This window comes from Carcharodon carcharias, chromosome 11, assembly GCF_017639515.1.
Source record: "Carcharodon carcharias isolate sCarCar2 chromosome 11, sCarCar2.pri, whole genome shotgun sequence".
NCBI lineage: Eukaryota > Metazoa > Chordata > Chondrichthyes > Lamniformes > Lamnidae > Carcharodon > Carcharodon carcharias.
This window is the reverse complement of record NC_054477.1, coordinates 159,027,038-159,052,685: the sequence shown is the minus strand read 5'-3', so window position 1 is coordinate 159,052,685 and position 25,648 is coordinate 159,027,038. Positions and strand designations below refer to the sequence as shown.

Sequence of the window (25,648 nt, the reverse complement as noted above, 5' to 3'; positions counted from 1 at the left end):
TGGGCAGCAATCCAATAGTCTGATGTATCTCATAAATGGCTGAGTGTGCCAGATGACACTATGCTCTCTATAATGAAAATGCCTCAACCCAATGAGACCAGCCTACTGCTATATAGAGGTACTGTACGCCTGGCTTCAAACTGATCGGAAACTCATCTCTACAGGCTGCACTTCTATTAACTCCGTTCCCTTTATTCATTCAGGATTAGTTTTATTTTCCATCTAAAATAAAGAAAAGGCACTCACAACCTTCAGCTCCCTTATCTGGAAGAAAATGGACATACAGTAATTCAGTCAACGTTTCACTAACATCTGCGAACACTTACATCTACAGACGCCGAGCAGTGAAAGGGAACCACAGAAGGTAATGACGGAATGGGGGTGGGGAAAGTAAACAGCGCAGATTCTGTCAAACAGGCAGCAGCTATATTCTACTTCCTTCATGATTTAACCCTGTGAATGCTAACTAAGAATGAGTGCATCTAAATATGAAATTTTGATCAAAACAATTGCAGGATGTTGAATTACTCATAACAACTGTAGCACATCAGATTTGAAAATAAACACAAATTGCAATTTAGTTTTAAAATGCTATGTTCTGACTGCTAGCTGAATGGTAGTCTTACAAACATAACTGAGATGATCCCTATAAGAGAAGCTAATTAGCTATAGTCCACAAAAGGCCATAGGCATCTCTCACCATTAGAGAGTGGCACAATTGTTTATACATAGCTTGAGGGGCACTACTCTGCAAGTGTGGGACAAGTGAGGAGGCAGGCCTCTATGAACTACCAGAGCTAGTATGGGGATTGAACCTGCACCACTGGCATCATTCTGCATTACACTCTAGCTATTTAGTCAAATGAGCTAACCAACCTCCCCCACCACACCCCCACAGATAAGTTCCATACAACTGTTGTGACAGTAATATGACACACTCAGTGTGGTGACAATGAAGCACAACAGAATTAAACTGATTTCTAGACAATACACCAGTCAAAATACTATTCAATACGACTTTAAAAGTATAATGTACAGATTAATAATCCAATTTCCTGATTAAGCAATAAATAATAGTGCTCTATCATAACAGAATTGCTAACATATTTCAGGGGCATGTGCTCCAGCAATGTCCATCCATAACTAGTGGCTTATTTAACATTTTTATTTGTATCAAACCAAATCCAATAGCCAAAATCTGAATAATGTAGAATAGTGCAGGAGGAGGAAATTGTGTTCATTTCAATAGCTTTGGGCAAAATACAACAGCAGACATTTTTATAGTCCATGTATATTTACATTATCAGTCTTCAAAATTCAATAATTTTATCTCAGGCAGCTGATCTTTAAACAAGTTGTGTGTCGTGGATGCACGTAGTGCACACAACCTGTGCCCAGCAGCTGAATTCCTTCATCAGGGGCAACCACCAGGTTTTCAGAAAGCAGCTAGAGACAGTTATCCAGGCTAATCCTGAGCCCTCTTAATGAGATTAGTAAAGGTTACCCTTCCCATCCTCTCAGCTTGGGAGTAGCACACAAGAGTGTGATGATAGAGAGAGAGGGTTCAGGGGCAGCTGAGGGTACTTGCAACTGACAAGCTCAATTTGCAAGTTGAACAGCAGCACACGTGGCTTAGCATCTGCAGGCATCGACTTATAAAAGGAGGCAACCAGACTTATTAGAAACTGAAAACCAAAGAGAGAAGTGAAAGAACCACCAGATTTTAATCAAATTTTTATGTTATGCTGATCAAAGTCAATATATATGTCAGTATGTTCCTTAAAATGCTACAGGGGAAAAAATAAATCAAACATAGGTAATAGTAAATAATAATACAGGTCTTATAAACCAACCATGGGGTGTCAATCTGCATCAGCTCTAAGTGCAAAGCAAATATAACTTACAACTGAAATGCAACAGTCCAATTGATAAAGTGCTACTAAAGAATATTCAGTACAAGCCTTTGTTTAAATGTTATGGTTAAATATTTATGACAGTAATATGACCATAATATTTAAGTATAATACAATGTAAGAATTTCACAAAACACTATGGCAAAAAATCAATCATACATAGATGTATTAAAATTCAAGAATCAGAATTACAAGAGAAACATTCATCGGGCTAAATATGGAAACGGTGACATATGCAAGTTGGCAAAGTTGTGAGTTCTAGGGCAGAGTGAGCAATAATGTAAATTTGAAGATATTGCTAATCTATTCATGGACTGTGGTCTCTCTCTGTGCTGCAACATTTTATTAAGTCTGTGCTGTTTTTCTCTACAAACCACATGGTCAATTCTCACTCTCCTGCTTATTTCTTTTGCCCCTTAAATATTCCTCCTTCTCAAGAGGCATTCTAACTTATATTTAAAGAAATCACGAACTCTGCTTCAGAAATAACTTTTGGCAGACAATTTTGCATTACAGCTATTGCCCATTTTTTTAAAGATTGTTTTAAATTTATGTCCATCTCAATGTGGTATTTGTCTTATAAACTTTCACAGCCTTGAAAGGCCTGCGTCAGGTCTCTCTTGACCTTATCAGCTCTAGTAAGAAAAAGCCAATGCTACTACAATTACCTCCACCAACTTCCTTGTTCTCAATTCCAAAACTGTACATTATTTTTCTACCCATAAACTTACTTTCTTCCGTTGGTTTGGCTAAGGCATGCATGAAATATCTTTATTATTAGGCAAAAATGTGCATTTGAATTAAGTAATAGGGCAGTAAATGATTACATGACTTTTTAAAATTCATTCATGGGATGTAGGCGTTGCTGTGTTGCCCAGCCCTACTTGCTCTTGAGAAGGTCGTAGTGAGCCACCTTCTTGAATACAACTGAGTGGCTTATTAGACCATTTCAGAGGGCAGTTAAGAGTCAAAAACGCTGACTGCAGGACCTATATTCCAAGAGTTGGTCACTGCTGTCACTCATATTAAAGAAAGCATCAAAAAAATGCAACATGATTTAAGCCAAGTTATATTTTAGTGCTTCAGCATCATCCACTGGTTAAATATTAACAAGTTTTATCTGGAGTCAACTTTGGCATGCTCATAAATGCAAACATCTCTGCAAATGCATAAAGGTTTATTTGCGTCTCCACAAGTACAGAAATGATTCTTCTCTTACATCCAGTATTGTGAAGGGTTTTGGCATCTACTCTTCCAAAAGGTACATTGGCAAAGTAATAAACACAGTATATTGTTTTTACAGTAAGATCACACTTGAATCAAGGTGAAAGTTCTTACTTAATAAGTTATTTTTAAAAATCTTTTAATTTTTTTTATTGCACTCGGTATTTGATTAATCTACAGCCAGGAGTAGAAAAATCTGCTTTTACATTGCTGGTCCAAGGCCATTAAAATAAGGATTCATGGCCTGTTCCACATTGCATCTAGTGAGATCAAAAGCAACAAAGAACTAGGGAAAATATTGCACGTTAGGAACGGTGATGGCAGTTTCGAATATTAAATTCTCCACTGCCTCCCTAATATCTTTTCTTCTCAAATTAATCCCCAGGTAGCCAGATAATTCTCACTGGCACACTCCCTATTACCATGCGCAATGGGTAATTCTGCCAGGAAATGGTCTAGACAATTCCACCAAAACTGGCAAACAGGAAAAGTTCAGATCCAAAATGTTAGCTTCAACTTGGAGTGCAATGCTCCAATGTTGCAACTCCTGGCTTAAACCCCAGATTAGCTAACTTAAAAAAAACTTTTGCAATGGCCTACTCCAGTTCATGCAACCAATTCCCTTTCTATATTCTCAAGATGAAGATCCCAACCATAGAAAATGTGCACATTTAGGACCGAAATGTGACTCAAGATAACTATTCTCCAATTTTAATCTCTGTTATTCAGTATGAAACTTTTGTGCATTGATAATAAGCAAATATAATTTTATAGGTATCTTTAGGAGCCATATGGACAAGCATGATCCACCTGGTTTTCTATTCTTCAATGGTGAGAAGCCAAAAAATAAACCCCAAGAATAGCCATACAATATCTAATATTGTGATACAGAAATCTTGCAAAGGAAATGTATTGTGTCCCCTGCTACTTACTTTATCGCCACTTTTAAAGGCAAGACTCTTTCTAGATGCTACTTAACTCAACACAGTATAAAAAACATATAGGTATGCCATTATTTGTAACGCCATGATTACCCTCTATTTCCTCAGTTCTTTACATGATCTTACCAGTTTAACTCCATAAGCTATATTAATATATTGCTTTTAACATAAGGTGGAGGGGGGGGTGGTGATGGTGGTGGTGGTTGGGGGGGTTTGGTATAGCGAAATTAACATTCCAGTTTAAATGTTATAGTTAAACATTTATGATAGAAATATGACAGGGAATTTTGAAATCGAAGTGTTGCTTAACCAGGAACCACTGGGTTGTAGTCAAGAGGTGATCCTCTTTATAGGAAGCTAAAATACAAACCTGCTGGAAACACTTGGTTGGCATGTGCACTCAGTTGACGTGCAGATAGAACAATGCAGGTGTCAACCCTTCCTCAGAGCTAGATATTGAAAGTGAACAGCATTTAAAAGGAATAGAAGAAAAATGAGAGAAAACAGCCGCAAGCACTTCCCTGTACACATGAAAGGAGAAACAGGCTTGTTAAGTTCTTAGATAAAAAACAAAAGACAGAAATGACAACAGCATGAGGCACAAAGAAGCATAATGACAAATTTGAGAGACATTGCTGAGTGAGGCACAAAATACTAGCTCCGTGGAGCAGGCTATAGCAGCCAAGGAATCTGAGAGAAGGAAAAAAAGTAGGTAACAAGGGTGTGGACTGAGCTGCCAGAAGTCGTCCAAAACCAAGCATCAACATGACTATAAGGTGATGGGTGCATAGAACTTGGTATGACTTGGGGCAAGGGCAGAGTTTTGGATGACATTAAGTTGACAGAAGACAACATGGGAGGCCAGCCAGGTGTGCACTGGAACAATCAAGCCTGGGGATAAGTCTAGGGGGAGAATTTTTCCTATGGCAGGTCGGCTGGGCAGGAGCGGAACGGATCTCTGCCCATGAACAGCTGCGCGCTGCCATTTTATGCAGGCGGGCTAATTAAGGCCCGTCCAATGTAATGCACAGCCAGTAGCGCTCAGCACACGTGCATGAAAGAGCGCAGCGATCTCCCTTAGGCACAGAGCTGCCTCAGGGAGATTGTACAGATTACAATACTTTATATAAGAAATAAAGTAAAAATTTATTTAAACATGTCCCCTCATGTGCCAGTGTCACATGAGCTGGGACATGTTTGTGAAGTTAGTAATATTTATTTATTTATTTTTATAAAAGCTTCAGGGAACCTCACCAGCTTGTGGATGAAGTTTCCTGAAAAACGCGAAGGCTGCTTGGGTTCTTTGCCTGCCCATCAACCTTAAGGTTGGACAGGCAGCATCCTTAACAAATATAATTACTTTTTTAATGGCCTTAATAGGCTGTTGACAGATCGGCGCGCGCCTGCCAAACGAAATATTGAAATGACGCACGATATCATCGCGTGTCATTTTACACGTCGGTGTGTCGGGTCCGCCCCTGCACGCCGACCGGAAGATTCGGCCCTAGAAGTCCTGATTGATGGTTTTAGCAGATGAGCTGAGGTAGGAATGGACTTGGGTGAAGTTGCTCTAGGGTTTGGATGACAGGGGAAGACAAGGACAGAAAACACAAGCTGGATTTTTCACATGTCTAGCTTTTATTTTTTAAAATAAGTATCTGTTGCTGGTCGATCCACTTCATTTAGTTTTTTTTTTGCAATAAGACTTTTGGGGCCTTAGCCTTCATCTGTAATTCTCTCAGTTACTTTAATGGCTGAAGTGGAGGGGGTTGTGGGAGGAGTGCAGGGAACATAAGAGGGGGACATGTTGGTGCTTGGTTTTGGACAACTTCTGGCAGCTCAGTCCACACCCTTGTTACCTACTTTTTTTCCTTCTCTCAGATTCCTTGGCTGCTATAGCCTGCTCCACGGAGCTAATATTTTGTGCCTCACTCATCAACATCTCTCAAATTTGTCATTATGCTTCTTTGTGCCTCATGCTGTTATCATTTCTGTCTTTTGTTTTCTATCTAAGAACTTAACAAGCCTGTTTCTCCTTTCATGTGTACTGGGAAGTGCTTGCGGCTGTTTTCTCTCATTTTTCTTCTATTCCTTTTAAATGCTATTCATTTTCAATATCTAGCTCTGAGGAAGGGTTGACACCTGCATTGTTCTATCTGCACGTCAACTGAGTGCACATGCCAACCAAGTGTTTCCAGCAGGTTTGTATTTTAGCTTCCTATAAAGAGAATCACCTGCCCCACCTTTTCAGAACTGACAAAAGCTATCTACCTCAAATAAATCCATTTTCTCAGGTGATAACCGATCTGTTGTGCAACAGTTTGTTTAACAAATACTACTGCTGATACAACCTCCTCTTTCTGACTAATTTGGAGAAGCAACCTGTGTTTGTAATACCATCTTTGTTAATATTTAAATGCTGTAATTAGAGAACAGTGTGGCAATGACCAATGTTAGCTGCCCAGCTAAACTTACTTATGATAGAAGCTCCCCCTCATTACCGTGAAAACTTTCTTCACCTAATAAACTTTACAACATATAAAAGCAGTATGCTTTTTCTAAGTTAATAACAAAAACATTGAGGGTTCGTTTAATGTTTCTGTTTTTGCAAAAAAGCTAAAATTGCAGCATTATAGTCTCACAACCTAACTGGATTCTGGAGGGGTGCAGTGATACTCACTGAAAAAACCAGTCCAATCACTTAGGATTGACACTAATTCCAACAGAACTCCAGCAAAGGTGGCAAAGAATGCCAATGAAAAAGTCCCTTATTCCAGCCGTGCATTTTTTCCAACATATCCAAGACTTTTTTTTAAAAACTCATTCATGGGGTGTGGGTGTCGCTGGCTAGGCCAGCATTTATTGCCCATTCCGAATTGCCCTCGAGATGTTGGTAGTAAGTGGCCTTCTTGGACCGCTGCAGTCCAAGGTGTTTCTACAGTATGGATGCTCCCACTCTTGCTTTGTAAACACATGCTTTTCTGTGAAAAGCTGTGAAGAAAAAGATGGCTAACAGTGGCCTGGGTTTTCATTACTCAGGGTGTATGCTGAAGCAATACACTTATTTGCAGTCCATTAAAACACATGGTGCTTAGTTGTTTGCGGGTGGAGGGAGAGAGCGGGTGGCCAATTTACAATAATGCACTGGTTCCAATGAATCTTCTCTTTTCCAATTAAAATCAACAAAATGTGCAGAATTTTTAGTACATCCTCCTCCATCTTCATCCAGATTTAAGATCAGCAGGAGATCACAATTTGTATTTAGGTACAAGCCAATTTGAACAAAGGGGATGCAAAAAGCCAAGTCTATTTCAGGATAAACGATATAGGCCCAGCAAAGTGCTATTTGAAGTAATATCCAACATAGATTTCCTCTATCAATACTGTGACCAGCAAACAGCACTACATAATCAAGTGGTTATGTGAGGAATTGAAATGATAGACCACACCCTTGCTTACTGGATTTGTGGCAGGATGACTTGGGACATTGTCAGATTTTCCTTCCACCCCTTCCAGTGGAACTACTGTCTTGATAAAGCACTCCACCCACACAGCCTGGCTGAGAAATTATGAACTCTTTCCAAAATGGACACAATGAAAGATACTTCGGCAACGCACCACCTTTACTAAAAAACCTGCAATGTGGCACCGAGATTTCTCACCTGCCTGATTGACAAAGTCAGCAAAACTAAATGCAACCACGGTGTAGATTGAGAAAAACGAACAGCCGTTGGGTTTATTGTCTGGGTAATTTGTGCAGTGTGCAAATTAGGTTCATTTGAAATTTAATGAGCTTGCTTTCATTCTGCACTAGAACTGGAGTAACCAACATTCAGTGCAACACCTCTCTCACACAAGAAAGGACTCAGGAGTAAAGCAGCTCTCTTCAGCAGCTTACCCCATGAAACAGGCCATGTAGTAGAAGTACTTTTTTCTGAAGTTACAAGGTTTTCAGGCTTGTGCATTGTGTAATATGAATTGACAAAGAGCTGTGTTTGTTTTTCTTGAGTGATTGGAGCTATAATGCTCATGATTAAAACTGAGCCTCAAAAAAAAAAACACCTTTACTTCAAGGCTACACAACCTGGACAAGTCCAAAATAATTTCCAGGAGTTGCTTCAATTAATATTGTAACAGTGACAATTCCAGGAACTGCAGATGATAAGGCAGATTAGGGTTCCTTTCTTCCTGTGATAGCCCAACTTAAAAGAATACAAACTTTAGCAAACCCATACATTAAATTCCATAAACATTTTCTTTTTGGTGAAGCTACAAGTACTGTATATTCTCGTGTAAACATTTTCCAAACAGGATGGCTTTGAGAGAACAGATCCTGCAATGACTGCACTTTAAATCACAGCCAAGGGTGGGGCATCCTGTCTTTCTGTTGTTTGCCAGTGTCAACAATGTTACTGGACAACAATCCAGGCTCAAACATAGAAGTTCAGAGTTAACACTGAAAATAAAGATATCAGCAAGCCTTAAAGCTTTAAATTCCTATGGTCTACATTCATTGGAAGGCATTATCATTAAATGGAAAGGAAAGTCCGGTTGGTGGTGAGGGGGGGACATATAGGAGACAGGGCTCCCTCTTCAATGATAATGTAAAAAGGACCTTGTTTCAAGAAAATGGGAGGGCGTCAAATTTCCTAAGCAAAATGCCCACCATTGACAGGGTCACTCCAGAAGCATTGAAGTGAATTAATTTTAATGCTACTTTAAAATCAGCCCAAGAGGTAAACAACAGCATCCAATCTTGAAGGAAACATGTGCAACTTGGCTGGGTAAGCTGTGTGTGCTGCCTCTCAGGCGTTTCCTCAGGGGTAGTTGCCTCCCAAGCTGCTTTGAAATTCTGAATCCCCAAAAAATCAAATGAAGTCAATTGCTGGCAGTTTTTCTCCCCTGTATCACTGGACTGATCCTTTGGGGAAGGAGACCCAAAATAATGGTCACTCAATAGGGCAGGAAATAGAACATTCTTTTTAAAAAGGTAATAAATACTTTTATAACTCTTTTCTCCATGAATAGTTTAGGGGCAGGGGTTACTTTCAAGAGAGTGTGCTTCTCCTTTAACTGCAAATTTATTCCACATTCCAGCGTTAAATATTTTGTGCCAATGGTACTGTTGATGAAATTTTGCCATCTTGACCGAGTTACACTCACCATTAAAACAAAACGGCATGCTTTTCATTACAACGTGCAAGTTACTGAGTGGCAAGAAAAAGCACAATAACTAAAGTGCTTGCTACAGTAGATTAAGCGTTGGAAATTCAGAAAATAACCTGCACTGTTTAATATAATGCAGATTTCAAATGAGAATTTTTGGGGGATTTCCATTGCATCTGACCCAAGATGCTGTTTGTTTCACCACTGTTCGAACCAATGCTGTATATGAGTCATTCTAAGATTTGAGCTGCACAGATTGAGTCAGCATTTGGGCTCATTAGAAGAAAAACCAGCTGAATAGCAAAAAAAAAAACTGCAACACATTTTTTTCCTCCAGACAGATTAATATTGCAAATAACATTTTAATGTTTAACCTAGCAGTTAATGCTACTGCTTTGCTCCCTTGTTCATATTGTGAATGGGAATATAAATTACAAAATGGAAAAAATGCAAAATCATATTGCAAAATTATCTGCATTATGTATCTTCAAAAATTCTGCAAAGTTTCCATGGGCTTTTGGGGGGTGGGGAGAGAGAGGGGCAGGAAGTGAACAATAAGTTGTATAAACGGTAGATAGGTGCATCTAGTCAGCTCAGACTAAAGGTACTTTTACACTACCCAAGTGCCATGCTGGTACTGCTGGCTCCAAGTGTATGGATCTCACACAGAAAGAAGCAACTTCAAAGTAAGCTTGCCAGATCTGCTAAAGTTGGCAGCAACAAAAAGCCATTTTTAAATTCCAGGCATCAGAAGCTTGCAATACTCACGCAGCACCAAACAGAAATAAAAACAGTTATTACCGTTATTATTCTGAAAGAGTGTCTTGTTCACCAGCAGCATAACTGTGACAACTGGGGAAGGCACCAGACAAAAGCTGCTTTCATACCACATGAAATTTGTGCTGCAGTCATTGCTTCCCAAGGCATAGGTCAGGTTCAACCAGTGGCAACCCTGAAGTGAACTCTCGAGATTTTTTGTCCAAAAAAAAAAAGCCTTCTAGGCCACCTGCATGTTTACTTCAATGCTGCCTGGCCTGCTGAGCATTTCCTCTTAATATTTCAGGTTTCTAGCATCTGCAGTATTTTACCTTCTGTGTTAGGTTCACTTCAAGGCAGTTGGTTGCTGGTCCACACCCATGGATTGGGCAGCATTAGCACAGCAATTAAATCAACCGAAAAACAGCGAAGTATATGCTTCTTCTGTCTTTTCAGGATTATTTTTACCCTTATACCTTCAAACCCTCTTTACCTCCTTTGATAAGCATAACAATTCATTATCAAGGGAAAGAGAAATGAACGAGGTTGTCCTGCAAACGGTGCAATCACACACAAAGCTTGTTCTGATTAGTTCACAGTTACTTTGAGACTGAGGTTTCCTGTATGACCATTTCCATTCTGAATCAAAACACAGTAGTTATCAAAGTTAGTATTTACTACTGTTGAAAAAGAGTTCATTTAGACACACCATTTTAACTTGTATATTTCTGACATTCTTCAAGTTATTCTCCAAGGCCTTGCGCATAATGAATCTTCCTAAAGACTAAATGAGCAATATAGTTTCTTCTGACACACATTTTGTAAGTCTTTCCCTTCCGATCAAGTTGAGACACAGGCTTGTAAACATCGGAGCAGATACAAGCACATCTATATAATAAATCCTGCATAGTTTGGCAGCTTCATTCAAACCTGCAATGTAAGCATTTCCGATAGGAATACCAATGTTAAAATATCAACACTTACTGGTTATATTACTAGGGGGTGCTCTATTGGGACTTCAATCATTAATATTTCCACTGGTCTGTAACAGCTCCCTGTCACATCACCAGATGGTGTGTTGTACAACTTGATCATCCTCTGGTGCTGTTTATACTTGACAATACTATTTTCAAGAGTTGATACGCAATACATTTCATTTTATATTCTGGAAAACTTTCATTAGAGAAAACAAGTTTGAAAGGAGGTCCAAGAAAACTATTAAAACCTCAATTTTGAAGTAACAAAAATTAGGAAAAACTATTTGCACTAGTGACTAAGGTTAGTAGGAATTTAAGATAAGGGATCAACAATTACGTTACGAGATGTTTTGATGCAGAAGTTCATCATACATGCAATTATCAGAAAAAAATAGTAGAAGCAGAATCCATAATGGCTTTAAAAAAAGTCACCAGCTCTTTGAAAAAGAAAACTTCAGAAGAACTTGGGGAAAAGACGGTGACTTTCTACACCCTCGGGGAATTCAAAGATTCCATGGCCACTATTTTGGGGAATTCTCCTCAGCGAGCGAGCGTGTGGCTGAATGTGTGAGAGTGAGTGGCCGAATGAGTGTGAGTGTGTGGCTTTCCTTCCACATCCATCACCAAAATATACAATCTGTGCCTGACATCATACACCCCCGCCCGTTAGCCCCTATCTGAAGTCTCAAAGGCACACAGAACCTACTGGTCTGTAGACCAAGTGAGGATTCTTCTTTGCGACCAGCACCCATAGGGAAATGCAATGGAGACCCTCCGCAGCTCCCTTCATTGCCTCAAAAACTTTTAGTTACATTCTTCAGCATTTCTCCTCCCTCCAAAGCTGGACATAATAACAGAAGATAACAAAAGAGGAGAAAATGGAGTAGGGGTTACAAAGTAAAACAAAGACAAAAAGAGAATGATCAAAATGATCAAAGAGAAAGGGAAAAAAGGGGAAAGGGGAGGCCAAAGAAAAAGTGAAAAAAAAACAGAAGAGCAAGAAGATAGAAGGAACACATGACATAGGAGGAATAGACCATTTGGCCCATCGAGTCTGCTCCACCGTTCAATAAAATCATGGGTGATCACAGGATGCAACTCCACTTTCCCACCTGCTCTCCATATCCTTTAATTCCGAGACACCAAAAATCTGCTTACCCCAACCTTAAATGTATTCAACGATGGAGCATCCACAACCCTCTGGGGTAGAGAATTCCTAAAATTCTCAACCCTTTGAATGAAGTAATTTCTCCTCAACTCAGCCTCTTACTCCGAGACTGTGCCCCCTTGTTTTAGATTCCCAGACCAGTGGAAACAGCCTCAGTATCATTACTATCAAGCCCCTTCAGAATTTTGTATGTTTCAATGAGATCGCCTCCCATTCTTCTAAACGCTAGAGAATACAGGCCCAACTTACTCAGCCTCTCAGAACACAGAAAGCAACACTAAGAAAATGTAGTTAACAGACTGGGCATCTACTCATTTACCATGGGCAAGGCCACAGAATATCCACTATCAGCTGAACAGGGGAGGAGAAATGCTGAAGAACGTAACTAAAAGTTTTTGAGGCAATGAAGGGAGCTGTGGAGGGTCTCCATTGCATTTCCCTATGGGTACTGGTCGCAAAGAAGAATCTTCACTTGGGCTACAGACCAATAAACAGTTTCTCTAGTTTCATTCCAATGTAGTACGATAGTGATAATTCAAGAGTAACAGTCATTCATTAGTTTTTTGCTGCTTCAATTTAGATTTCCCAACAATAACATTTTTATACAGTGCCTTTAACAAACATTCCGAGGCATTTCACAGGAGCATTATAAAGCAACAGTGACACCAAACCACAAGGTGATATTCAGGGCAGATGGTAAAAATCATGGTCAAAAAGATGGGTTTTAAGGGGTGTCTTAAAAAAAGAGACAGAAGAGAGAGGGGGAGAGGTTCATGGAGGAAATTCCAGGGCTTAGGACCCAAGCAGCTGTAGTTAATGGTGGAACAATTAAAATTGGGAATGCTCAAGAGGCAAAAACTAGATGAACGCAGATAGGCAAGCACATAAATGCAACAGAATAGGGGCTGAAGAACAAACCAGATGGTGTGTCCAAGCTCATAATCCTGTTCATTAGCTCCTCAAAGTCAATGCACGCAGGGGCATCTGCAATTAACCTTCTCCTAATAGCATCATTGTCAGTGAGCAATAAGCCTGTAATTTTCTTCTAACTAGCTAAAGTTCTGGGCTCAGTCAAAGATTCTCTCCACAACTTTAAAGAAAAGTTTCACCAAAATATCCGAGCCCGGTGAGAAAATCATCAAATCTTTCAAGCCACCCAACTGGTGAGTGCCAAAGACCTTGTATCGTATTACTGGCAGTTATAAATACAAGTAGCTGTTGTGTATATCTTTGCATCTTTAATGTAATAGAACATTCCAAGGCACTGCACAAGTTTAACTAAACAAAACTAGTCATACAAGGTATTAGGCCAGATGGCCAAAAGGTTTGTCAAAGAGGTAGGTCTTAAGAAGCATCTCAAAGGAGGAGAAAGAGGCAGAGTGCTTTAGAGAGGCAATTCCAGAACTTACAGCCTTGGCAGCTGAAAGCACAGCCACCTATGGTGACACAATTAAAAACATCAATGCGCAAAAGGTCAGAATTAGACGAGCTTGGTTGTGGGACCACAGGATGTTAGAGATAGGGAGGGGCAAGTCCATGGAAGGATGTAAAACACAAGGATGATCATTTCAAAATCAAAACGCTGCTTAACTGGGAGCCAGTGTAAGTCAGTAAGCATTAGGGTGATGGGATGCGAGAGGAAGGACACGGGCAGAGTTTTGGATGACCTCAAATTTACAAATAGAAGCATGTGGGAGGTGGCCAGGAGAGCAATGGAATAGTCAATACTTAACAGAATATCTATGGAGAAAGAAGTTAATCCTGAAGAACAGTCAAAGCTAGGATTCAAACACTTGACCATCTTTGGTGGGCGAAGGGGGAATCTGATGCCATAGCAAATTATCAAGGTATTCAGTATTTTACTTCAGTAACTGATCACACTTTCTAACTAGACAAGTGTACAATAATAGTGCACTGCAGATACAGCAAAACCTTTACTATTTTATTTAGGAAACAACGATAGCATTATCTGTAGCACAGTATCTGTAAGTGGCCAGCAAGGATGAGCACCCCAGACCTCAGTAAAGGTGTGAAAAATAATTATAAAGGTTAACTGAATATTCACCTTTATCTCAAAGGAGATAGAATACCACATGGGTTGACGTTCTTTAGATAAAACTCAGATTGGAAGCCACGTAATAGGACATTTACTTGTGTCAAATGTTGCTGTGAAATGGGCAGTTTTAAAATGAAACATTGCAAGTTCAAAATAGTGAAACGTGAAAATATCCTGGAATATCAATAAGAGCATAAGAAATAGAAATTACAAGAGGATAAAAGATCTAGTTTGCCTTCTACCATGCTGGCAGTTGCATGAAATGATAAGAGTTGTTGACTAATCATGGCAATCAATCTCCATCAGTGTGCAACAGACACAGACTTGAGACAAGGAAAATCCCCAGTGGTGAAGGGCTTTGGGAACCACCATGTCCCAAGTCACTTGTTCCTTTCCATGCATGTTACATTTACCATATGTCATGCCTCAAATTACTCCTACACTGTATCCAAAATATTATATTCTGAAATAAACCTAATGTCCAATTGAATGAGCCAACCCTCTATGCTCCCTAGGGAGCCGGGTCCACAGATGAGCCATTTGCTCACTGCAAGTGTTCCCGCAGATTTGTTTCAACTTTGACCTCCCCAAACTTCAAACACAGGTCCAACTTTAAAATAAGATTGGTTTTGCTTTAGTTTAAGCTTCTAATGTAAAGAGAATAAAAAGTACAACTAGTCATTACTGTGAATAGAAGTTTCAGTCAGAAAATCCAACTGAAAGTCACTGCTCTTCAATATCATTACTTTTGATAGAAATTTAAACTAAATTTCTAGCGAATAGAACAGAGGAAAATTCATCTGACGGAAAAAGGTGACGAGTGTTATCCTCAATTCTCTAGAATAGGAGACCCATGGTCCATTACTGTTATCCTATTTCAGTTCTAGTGCTGTTGGGAGGCACCATCTTGTTTTTATAGTGGTTTGCTTTGTTACAGTTTTCACAAATCACTGCCTAAACATAATTTGCAGCATGCAAGATTCCAACAGCAACATACTTGCTAGGATATCAAACACAAGAAACCGCCAAACTGGTTGTGTTGTTTATCACAGTTGAGCATGCATTAATCTGATTAGAATGTATATTTACAAAAACTGATTGAAATACTTATCACTTAATTGTTACTCAAGGTTAAGGTATATTTGCTCAGCATTAGGGAGGGATATTCTTCTAATCAATACTTTACGTGAGGGAAGCTTTCTGAAGCTGTGCAAATAATCACCATGGCTATACAGTATTGTACTTACATGCTGTGATTTACTGTAGTGATCTGCAATTAATAAAAACTACATCAACAGAATTTGAAAGCCAACTTTGAATTTGAAAGCTCTCTCTCCAAATTGTTACACCATTTGATTACAAGATCAGTCCCCAAAGAATGTGACCTGTTACGATCCCCATGGAGACAAATAATTTGAAAGAACTGAATATCCTAAATGACCCCAACAGAAAAAAAACAATGGACAAGATTTCACTTTGTAAAACTTTTACTATAACAATCAGACCAACATCAACATTAAACAGGAAATAACAGGCAAATTGTATTTAGTAAAAACTATAAATTACACCAAGTAACTGAGACAAAGATGAATCTTATAATTTCTCAGATAGTCCACACCATGCATCTCAGCCCCAAAGTGCTTCAAAACTCGGTCTTCCTCATGAAGAATTTCAGGTTTTCTTCCAGGACAGAGCCTGATCCTCAGCTGACAGCAGCACACAAAGCAACCAGAGTTCCACGAACACTGTCTTCAAAAAAAAGGCACAAGTCTGCAGAACCTCCTCAACTCTGCTTACGATAGTTTTGATGGCAATGCTCCAATGTTATCTTCAAGTAAAAGAAACAGTTGCAGCAACTGTGAATTTGCCTATTCCCAGTTCCTGGATTCAGCCTCCATCTTCTTCAACCTGCCCGTGCTGCACCATTTGGCCAACCGAGCTCAGAGAGGTCTGTGTCTTTTACATGCTTTCAACAAGTTGCAGTTTCTCCTGAAACATGAACTTTCCATTTCCATTTTAGTTTTCCTAAAAACCTGAAGGGTCAGTTTCCTTTCCAGGTAGGGTCGGAGCCCAAAAACATTTTGAAACCACTGATTCCATCACAAAACCCATACTCAAATGTGGCAAATCTTGATGCAGTCAGTACAAAACTGCTTTATTGAAAGTATTAGTCCTATTCAGTTGCCATGGGATCATTGTTTTTACATTTCATTTTGCTCATACCCTCCCCCGAGCATAAATTTAATGCTGGTAGACAACTATTCTTCAGAGCTAGCTAAATATCACACCTTTAGCTTTCAAATGGAATTGCACAGCTCTAGGACTGCCTGGAAGTACATCTGGCTGTACACCCAGTCCTATAATGGCTGTGCTACTCAGCTGCATATTGTTGATCTGATTCAATTGATGTTGGATATGAGACAGGCTGCTGCAGTTTTAGACACTGCTACACAATATTGGGAGGATACGTTCTGACAGCATAAGTCACCTCCCAGTATTAGAGTCAGCAAAATAATAAACTTTAATGAGATTTATTAAATCAGCTTACTTACGTCCCACTCTCCTTTAATATAAGCCATTCTTTGTTCTAAGACCGTAGATAAAAGCACTGGCCCGGTAAGCTTCAACTAAACTGTCTTCTTTTCAGACTATGTTTCTGGATAAAAAGCCTATTTTCAAATTTGCACCACTCCCATCTCCAGGCAAGGAAAAGGAGCACATCAGCTTAAAAACCGTACAATATTTGAGATACATAAAAGATGCACTTCAACCATGTTGTACATTCTACAAATACCACAGACTTTTTATTTCACTAAAACATTTTAAAAAGGGTGATTAGGCAGAAACTGGGCAACTATACGTCTGTGAGCTAGATTTCAGCAATAGGTAAGATGCTCAAGAGGAATCTTTAGACATGCCCTATATGTCCCCAATATATATCCCTCATCAGGGACAATCAACACAGCTTCTGAAAAAGATTATGAATTTGATCAGTTTTTGAAGATATCACCAGGTTAATGGATCAACGTAACCTGGTGGCCATAACTGAAGTTCAAAAAAAGCTTTTGATAAAGCACCTCGCCAGAGGCTTCTCTGCAAAGTAGAACCCTGTGCAATTAGAGGTGATCTGCTGCAGTGGTTTGAGAATTGGCTGAATGTCTAGACACAGGAAGCTGCAGTCAGTGAATTTGGACCTGTTTGGAGGCAGATTCCCAATAGTGTCCTGCTAGGGTTGGTGCCAGGATCTTTGTTATTCACTATTCTCATTAATGATTTAGATGTAGCGGCTGGGGAATGATCTGCAAGTTTGCACAATCGAAGGTTTGTGTGAGTGTTAACACTGTACAGGATGCTCCACTACTGCAAAATGTATTGGAAGAATGGCCCATATTTGAAAAAGGATGCTTAATTTAGAAACACGTAGTATTATTCATGAAGGAAGGTAAGTGACTTACTATATGCTTCTACCCTTCAGGTAACAAAATTAGAAGCCGGTAGCGAAAGAGAGATCTCTGGATATCTCAGTGTATCATTCTTGAAAGGTCATGGCCAATGCTATGAAGCTATAGTTAAAGCAAATACAATTTTAAATGGCAGGACAACTCCCTATAAAACAAAGCACACCATTTTTGTTTTGTGCAAGATCCTGGTTAGGCCCCAGCTAAAATACTGTGTACAGTTTCTATCATCTCACACGGTGGGGATATCGAAGCTTTGAAAAGGATGCAAAGAAGGATGAGCTACCCCTGTTGCGCCCACTGTGTTCAGTGCTTTCCCAAATGAACATTCTCCATTTTGGTCAATCACAGGCCATGAGTCATAGAGCTCTACAGCACAGAAAAAGGCCTTTTGGCCCATCAAGTCTGCACCAGTCAAACAAGTACCTAATTATTCTAATTCCATTTTCCAGCAGTAGGCCCATGGCTTTGAATGCCATGGCATCGCAAGTGCACATCCAAATACTTCTTAAATGTTACGAGGGCTTCTGCTTCTACAGCCCTCTTTGGCAATGAGTTCCAGATTCCCACCATCCCCTGGGTGAAAAAATTCTTCCTCACATCCCTCTAAACCTCCTGCCCTTACCTTAAATCTATGCTCCCTGGTTATTGATCCCTCCACCAAGGAGAAAAGTTCCTTCCTGTCTACTCTATCTAAGCCCCTCATAATTTTATACACCTCAATCATGTCCCCCCCTCAATCTCCTCTGCTCCAAGGAAAATAACCCCAGTCTACCCAATCTCTCCTTATAACTAAAACTCTCCAGCTCAGGCAACATCCTGGTAAATCTCCTCTGCACTCTCTCTAGTGCAATCATATCCTTCCTATAATGTGGATTCCAGAACTGCACGCAATACTCTAGCTGTGGCTTGACCAGCATTTTATACAGTTCCAGCATAACCTCCCTGCTCTTATATTCTATGCTTCGGCTCATAAAGGCAAGTATCCCATATGCTTTCTTCACCACCTTGTCTACCTGTTCCGCTATCCTCGTTATTTCCCAGGGCCCTACCATTCATCGTGTATTCCTGTGCCTTGTTTGTCCTGCCCAAGTGCATCACCTCACAATTATCCAGATTAAATTCCATTTGCCACTGATCAGCCCACATGACCAGCCTGTCTATATCCTCCTGCAATCTAAGGCTATCCTCCTCACTATTTACCACCCCATCAATTTTTGTGTCATCCGCGATCTTACTGATCAACCCTCCTACATTCAAGTCCAAATCATTGATAAATACCACAAATAGCAAAAGGTCCCAACACTGATCCCTGTGGAACCCCACTGGACACAGGCATCTAGTCACAAAAACTCGACCATCACCCTCTGCTTCCTGCCACTCAGCCAATTCTGGATCCAATTTACCATGGGTCCCATGGGCTCTTACCTTCATTATCAGTCTCCCATACGGGACCTTATCAAAAGCCCTGCTGAAGTCCAAGTAGACTACATCAAATGCATTGCCCTCATCTACACACCTGGTCACCTCTTCAAAAAATTCAATCAAATTGGTCAGACATGACCTCCCCTTAAATCATGCTGACTGTCCATGATTAATCCCTGCCTCTCCAAGTGTAGATTAATTCTGTCCCTCAGAATTGCTTCCAATAGTTTCCCCACCACTGAGGTTAGACTGACTGGCCTGAATTTCCCCTTCCTCCCTCTTGAATAATGGTACCACATTGGCTGCCCTCCAGTCCTCTGGCACCTCTCCTATGGCCAGAGAGGTACTGAAAATTATTGCCAGCGCCCCTTCTATCTCCTCCCTTGCCTCACTCAACATCCTGGGATACATTTCATCCGGGCCTGGAGATTTATCTACTTTTAAGCCTGCCAGACCACTTAGAAGCTCCTCCCTTTCTATGCTAATTTCTTCAATTATATCACAGTCCTTCTGCCTGATTTCCATACCCACGTCATCCCTCTCATTTGTGAGCACTGACACAAATTATTCATTTAGAACCCAACCAACGTCTTCCAGCTCCACACACAAATTACCACAATAGTTCTTAATGGGCCCTACTCTTTCCCTAGTTATCCTCTTACTCTTAACGTACTTGTAAAATAACTTTGGATTTTCCTTTATTTTACCCACAAACGTTTTTCCATACCCCCTTTTTGCTCTCCTAATTTCCTTTTCACGTTCCCCCTATACATTCCATACTCCTCCAGGGCTTCCACTGTTTTGAGCCCTCGGTATCTGCCATAAGCCTCCCTTTTTCTCTTTATCCAATCCTGTATATCCGTCGACATCAAGGGTTTCCTGGATTTGTTGGTCCCACCCTTTACCTTTATTGGAATATATTGGCCCTGTACTCTTATTTCCTTCTTGAATGAGTCCCAGTGCTCCGGCGCAGATTTACCTAAAAGTAGCTGCTCCCAGTCCACTCTGGCCAATTCATATCTGACCTTATTAAATTCAGCCTTCCCCCAATTTAGAAGTCTGATTTCTGGCCCATCCTTGTTCTTTTCCATAAGAACCTTGAAACTAATGGAGTTATGATCACTATCTGCAAAATGCTCCCCCACTGATACCTCTACTACTTGCCCGGCTTCATTCCCTAAAATTAAGTCCAGGACCTTCTATGTGCTAGCTTAAAAAGCTCTCCTGGATGCATTTTAAGAAGTCCGCTCCCTCTAAACCTATCACACTATGACTAACCCAGTTACTGTTGGGGAATTTGAAATCACCCACTATTACTATATTATTTTTCCACTTCTCAGCGACTCCCAGGACGACAGTGGAAATGCTTTAGGGATGTCCTCAAAGCATCCATGAAGAGGTTAAACATAACCGCTGGCTCATGGCTTTCTGACTGACCAAAACGAAGAAGGTTCATTCGGGCAGTCATTGAACACATCAAGAGACTTCATCAGGAACACACAGAGGTGAAGTCAAAGTGGAGAAAGCGCACAATCCTCCAAACAACCCATCTACCCAATCCTTCAAGCACCACCTGCCCCACATGTGGCAGAGTCTGGAGATCATGCATAGGACTTATCTGCCATCTCAGAACCTACTGAACCGGAGTGGAAACAAGTTATCCTCGATCCCTAGGGACTGCTTAAGAGGAGAGACTAGGTTTCACAACTATACAGAACAGGCTCGATGGGCCACAGGGTGGCTTGTCCTGTCTGCCATTTTAATTCTTCACTTGGAAAAGAAAAGCTTTTTGAAACAATATTAATACAGAACCTTTTATATGGCGAATCCATGTTAGTGTGTGCACTATTCTGGTTAAACAAATTCAGAACAGCTGCTGGATAGCTCACATCTCCACTGATAATTAACTGCAGAAATAGCTTATCTTAAAAGGAAAACACAGACAATCAAATATACACATGGCACCCTGCATTTTCTGAAAATTAGATTATTGGATGATGGGTTACAATGATCAGCAATTACTACAATGCAGGAAAGAACCTAAATTGAACCTCAAAGTAATACAGATCTGATTAACTATTTGGGCAGCAAAAGGGCACAGGTATAGGTTAGGGCACAAATTAGTGAACTTACAGTGTAACTGTCACTTTTCTGCTCACTTCTCATTCCATTTATAAAATTGCTCATCTCGCAAGGTTTGGAGTAGAAGGGGAGTGGGGAGTGTGGGTGGGAGGGAGCGAGAGAGAGCGAGAGTGAAAAAGGCGGTGGGGGGGGGGGGGGAGAAGAGAGAACAGAGAAGAGAGATAAGACCACTATGTTTTAACATTGCTTTTCACCACTGAACTACTCTGTCCTACTTGCACAATGTACTTAAATTTATATAACATAAATCGTGGCATCTAAGGCAACCCCATTTTACAGGCCCCAAAAAATCACAGTTTTGCACATACTCCATGTATAAGTCAATACCACTTTTCAGCCATGATATGCTATACTCGCATTAGTCAGCCTCAATTTTTCACCCCACAATGCACAGTTTATTTACCGTTACGTGATAACTGGGCACAAGGGGTCAAAAAGGTAATGTGGGTTGTGCTGCAAAGATGCTTGGGAGTTTAAGACATGCCCACTCTTTGCTTCAGAAACCCATAACGTTCAAAATGGCGACCACCTGGACCCATATCAGCAGTTCGCTTTCATAGTCGAGCCCCATTTTTGGAGGGGTGTCCTGAGGCTTCAAAGATTGACTTATACTCTGATATCTACAGCAGTGCTATTCACATTCCCAAGGTGCTCCAAGCAACTAACCAATTTGTTTTCTGAGATACCATCACTACTGCGTTATGGGCAAATACAACAGACCATTTGCACACAGCAAGATCCCACAAATGACAAGGTGGATGATCAGTTAATCTGTTCTGATGGTGTTGGCTGAGGAAATGTTGGCCAGGTCACCAGGAGGAAACTTGCTCTTTTCTTTGGAAAAAGCACAATGGGATCTTTTGCATCTACCTGAACACATAAGTGACCTGGGCCTTGGCTTAATGAATATAAAATATCCCATGTGTCATGGCATCTGTACAATCAGAGTTCATAGCAATAAACTGTTCTTATCAATGAGTTTAAGAATTCTCATCAAACTTTTGCTGTTCAAAGTCTTGCCGAAGAACTAGAGAAATATGCTGTGATACGTTACTCTGACTGTTCTGCGATCCTCTTTAAATTTGTTGTTGAGATTTTTTTTAATCCATTCACGGGTTGTGGGCTTCGCTGGCTGGGCCAGCATTTAATGCCCATCCCTAGCTGCCCTTGAGAAGGTGGTGGTGAGCTGCCTTCTTGAATCGCTGCAGTCCATGTGGTGTAAGTACACCCACTGTGCCATTAGGGAGTTCCAGGATTTTGACCCAGCGACAGTGAAGGAACACCAATGTATTTCCAAGTCAGGATGGTGAGTGGCTTGGAGGGGAACCTCAAGGTGGTGGCATCCCCATCTATCTGCTGCCCTTGTCCTTCTAGGTGGTAGTGGTTGTGGGTTTGGAAGGTGCTGTCAAAGCAGCCTTGGTGAACGTCTTGTAGATGGTACACACTGCTGCTACTGTACGTTGGTGGTGGAGGGAGTGAATGTTTGTGGATGTGGGCCGCTTTGTTCTGGATGGCATCCAGCTTCTTCAGTGTTGTGGGAGCTGCACTCATCCAGGCAAATGGGGAATATTCCATCACACTCCTGGCTTGTGCCTTATAGATGGTGGACAGGCTTTGGGGAGCCAGGAGGGGAGTTACTCATCGCACAAGTCCTACCCTCTGACCTGCTCTTGTAGCCATTGTATTTATATGGCTAGTCCAGTTCAGTTTCAGGTCAATGGTAATCCCCGGGAAGATGATATTGGGGTATTCGGTGATGGTAATGCCATTGAACATTAAGGGGCTGTATTCTCTCTTGTTGGAAATGGTCATTGCCTGACACTTGTGAGACGAGAATGTTACTTGCCACTTGTCAGCCCGAGCCTGGATATTGTCCATGTCTTGCTGCATTTGGACATGGACTGCTTCAGTATCTGAATCGTCGAGAATGGTGCTGAACATTGTGCAATCATCAGCAAAATCCCCACTTCTGACCTTATGGTGGAAGGAAGGTCACTGATGAAGCAGCTGAAGATGGTTGGGCCTAGGAGACTGCCATGAAGAACTCTAGCAGTGATGTCCTGGAGCTGAGATGACTGACCTCCAACAACCACAACCATCTTCCTTTGTGCTAGGTATGACTCCAACCAGCGGAGAGTTTTCCCCGATTCCCGCTGACTCCAGTCTTGCTAGGGCTCCTTGATGCCGCACTCGGTCAAATGTTGCCTTAATGTCAAGGGCAGTCACTCTCACCTTGGAAGTTCAGCTCTTTTGTCCATGTTTGAACCAAGGTTGTAATAAGGTCAGGAGCTGAGGAGCCCTGGCGAAACCCAACTGGGCATCAGTGAGCAGGTTATTGTTAAGCAAGTGTTGGTTGATAGCACTGTTGATGATGCCTTTCATTACTTTAATGATGATTGAGAGTAGACTGATGGGGCGGTAATTGGCCAGGTTGGATTTATCCTGCTTTTCACGTACAGGATATACCTGGGCAATTTTCTACATAGCCGGGTAGATGCCAACATTGTAAGCTGGAACAGCTTAGCTAGGGGCGTGGCAAGTTCTGGAACACAAGTCTTCAGTACTATTGTGGGGATATTGTCAGGGACCACGGCCATTGCAGTATCCAGTGCCCTCAGCCATTTCTTGATATCACGTGGAATGAATCAAATTGGCTGAAGACTCGCATCTGTGATGCTGGGGACACCCAGAGGAGGCCAAGATGGATCATCCACTTGGCACTTCTGGCTAAAGATTGTTGTGAATGCTTCAGCCTTATCTTTTGCGCTGCTGTGCTGGGCTCCTCCATCATTGAGAATGGGGATATCCTTCAGCTAGTTGCTTAATTGTCCACCACCATTCACGACTGGATGTGGCAGAGCTTAGATCTGATCCATTGGTTGTGGGATCACTTAGCTCTGTCTGTCACTTGCTGCTTATGCTGTTTGGCACACAAGTAGTCCTGTGTTAGAGCTTCACCAGATTGACAGCTCATTTTTAGGTATGCCTGGTGTTGCTCTTGGCATGCCCTCGTGCTCTCTTCATTGAACCAGGGTTGATCCCCTGGCCTGATGGTAATGGTTGACCTGGCCATGAAGTTGTGTTCGGGTACAATTCTGCTGCTGCTGATGGCCCACAGTGCCTCATGGATGCCCAGTCTTGAGCTGCTAGATCTGTTTGAAATCTATCCCATTTGGCACGGTGATAGTGCCACACACACAACGGAGGGTATCCTCAATGTGAAGGTGGGACTTTGTCATTCCTATCGATACAGTCTTGGACAGATGCATTTGTGGCAGGTAGTTGGTGAGGATGAGGTCAAGCATGTTTTCCCTCTTGTTGGTTCCCTCACCATCTCACTCAGCCACAGACCCAGTCTAGCAGCTATGTAATTTAGGACTCGGTCAGCTCGGTTAGTAGTGCTACTGAGCCACTCTTGGTGATGGACATTGAAGTCCCTCATCCAGAGTACATTCCGCACCCTTACCACCCTCAGTGCTTCCTCCTAGAGGTGTGCAACATGGAGGAGCACTGATTCATCAGCTGAGGGAGGGCGGTAAGTGCTAATCAGCAGGATTGCCCATGTTTCACCTGATGCCATGACACCTGATCCTTTCATGGGGTTCAGAGTTAATATTGAGGATATTGATATTGGTTTCATTTGTAGCGGTTTGTTACAACTGATTGGCTTACTAGGCCATTTCAGAGGGCATTTAAGAGTCAACCACATTGCTGTGGATCTAGAGTCACATGTAGCAGGTAAGCATGACAGATTTCCTTCCCTAAAGAACATTAACGAACAAGATGGGCTTTTACAACAATCAACAGAGGTTTCATGGTCATTAGACTTATAATTCCAGATTTTTATTGAGTTCAAATTCCACCATCTGCATTACCCTGGATTACTAGTCCAGCGATAATACCACTAGGCCATCGTCTCCCTCCCAGACTGATGATCTTCATAAAACAGTAGATGTAAACTGCACTAATAACAGACCAAGTAATAACATGCCCAAAGCTAATCTAAATTGATAAAACACTGCTGTAAAACCTCATTTTAAACAGGCTACAGATATCCCATTTAAACAAAGGCAAGAATCTATCTCAATGCATGTGCAACTAAATTAAATTTGTCGATTGTCTTTTAAAGACTCACCACTGATTGGGCCATACAACTGCACATCTTTTCCCTCAATATTGGGAATCCACCGCAAGGTAAGTTTCCTTCAGAATTTCCACATTCCATTTAGTATAACATCTACAAGATTGAGATTTTAGGATTCTCCAGAGTAATAGTGGGATTTGTGTGTGTGGGTTAGGGGGGGGGCGGGTGGAACTTAACTGAATTAAAGACAGCTGGTCTGAAGGCTTTGATAAGCTAGGTTTGAAATGTTAAGTGGGTAAACATGGGTGAAGTTTTACAATGTGAGGTGTAAAGGGAAT

General features: G+C 41.1%; 1 protein-coding gene and 1 long non-coding RNA gene across 5 annotated transcripts in view; one reads left to right on the top strand and one right to left on the bottom strand.

Moving 5' to 3' along the window:
- The window catches only part of mbnl2 (muscleblind-like splicing regulator 2), a 108,075-nt gene that overhangs the window by 78,916 nt on the left and 3,511 nt on the right, over window positions 1-25,648 (bottom strand). Inside the window, exon 1 of one of the 3 annotated variants that reach the window (XM_041199739.1) lies at window positions 327-416. The exons of 1 other annotated variant lie outside the window; for it this stretch is intronic. The gene's annotated coding sequence lies outside the window, so the exon portion shown is untranslated. Of the gene's footprint in view, window positions 1-246; window positions 266-326; window positions 417-25,648 lie in introns of those variants that run through there. One more of the 3 variants, XM_041199741.1, reaches the window with a different exon arrangement.
- The window catches only part of LOC121284338, a 73,276-nt gene continuing 47,675 nt past the window's right edge, over window positions 48-25,648 (top strand). Inside the window, exons 1-2 of one of the 2 annotated variants that reach the window (XR_005944463.1) lie at window positions 48-118; window positions 204-364. This is a non-coding gene — a long non-coding RNA (uncharacterized LOC121284338). Of the gene's footprint in view, window positions 365-25,648 lie in introns of both variants that reach the window. The other variant, XR_005944464.1, reaches the window with a different exon arrangement.